Genomic DNA, 1,538 nt, shown 5'->3' with positions numbered 1-1,538 from the left:
ATGTCAATGCCCCCAGTAAAAACAAACACTCAAGCATGCATCCAACAGTATCGGGAACTCTCAATGTGCAATCAAGAAATAGGTACCCACTGATCGACCTATCAATCATCACGTTTGCTTCATCTTAAGTTCAAGCTTGATCCTCTAAACTTTCCCCAATGGAGTCGCCATTTTGTGGACCCCGCATTTTCGGCTCATGCGTTCCCCACTCGATGGCAAGCTCGATTTTTATTTGAAAAAATGATTTTCAGTTATTAAAAGAATGACTTGGAGTCGCCACTTATTTTTGTTTTATTTTTAAAGGGTAAACAAAATAAGAAAGAAAAACCCTAAGTGTGACTCCTTACTTTGGAAAAGGTGGTCTGTGAAAAGCCAGATCGGGTTCGGGGGTCAGGTTACTTATCAGGAAGGTACGGTAAGGACCGTAGCACCCCTCTAAGTCCCTAAAGTGGGGTTTCTACTAATAAAATGAAGCAATCATGGCAATTAATTAGGAAATCAATGGATACCTGGAACTATCATGCACATATGAGAATCAGAATATGCATAGAGAATAACCAAAGTGGAAGTGGATGTGTACCTGTTCAGCAAACGGCAATGCGCTATCACAAAATAGGGTTAGTGGACAAACGCAGGTTGATTATGTACATATCATGAAACATAGCAGATCAATCACGCATGGCAAATAAATCAATCAATCGATCAATCAATCAATCAATCATAAAATCACGTATGTGGGGCCCCCACCAAAGCCGATTGATCTTGCACGAATTAGCCTCACAAATTCTATTATTCTGGAATTATGAAAATTGCATTTGTGCTTATGTAAAACCAGGAAAGACATAAGGTTTGAGAACCGGAGTAGAATTAAAATTGTTCGAGTGAAGACTGGATTTTTAAAATTTGTTTGAAAATTGGAGTCTCGAAAATTATTTGGAAATTGGAGATTCGCAAATTAAATTTAAGAATTGGAATTTTAGGAATTGAATTTGAAAGAAATTGAAATTTCGAAATTTATTCGAGAATTGGAGATTCACAAATTAAATTTAGGAATTTGAATTTCGGAAATTAAATTTGAAAGAAATTGAAATTTTGAAAATTATTTGAGAATTTAAAGTTTTTAAAAAAATTAGAAATTACGTTCGGAAATTAGAAATTTGAATTTGGAAATCGGGATTTTGAATAATTACCTAAAAAATGGAATTTTAAAATGAATAAATAAATTGAATAATAATAATAGTAATGAAAATAATAATTAAATAAATGAACATGAATAGTGGAACTTTTTTTTTTAAAGTAGGAAATTAGATTTGAAAACCGGGATTCTGAAGAATTCTTTAAAGGTGAAATTTTTTTAAAAAATAAAGTTTCCGAAATTAAAGTTTTAAAGATTATTCAAAAGTTATGGTTTTCAAAAATTATTTGTACAAGTGGAAAACACGTGTACATGGGCTTAGGATGGAATGGCAAGTGGTCTTTGGATTATACAACCAAAACTCTCATCATGACTTATGGAGGCTGCCAACTGTGGAAGGTAT

This window comes from Vitis vinifera, chromosome 9 (genome assembly GCF_030704535.1).
Source record: "Vitis vinifera cultivar Pinot Noir 40024 chromosome 9, ASM3070453v1".
Taxonomy (NCBI): Eukaryota; Viridiplantae; Streptophyta; class Magnoliopsida; order Vitales; family Vitaceae; genus Vitis; species Vitis vinifera.
Note: the sequence above shows the minus strand (reverse complement) of the source record.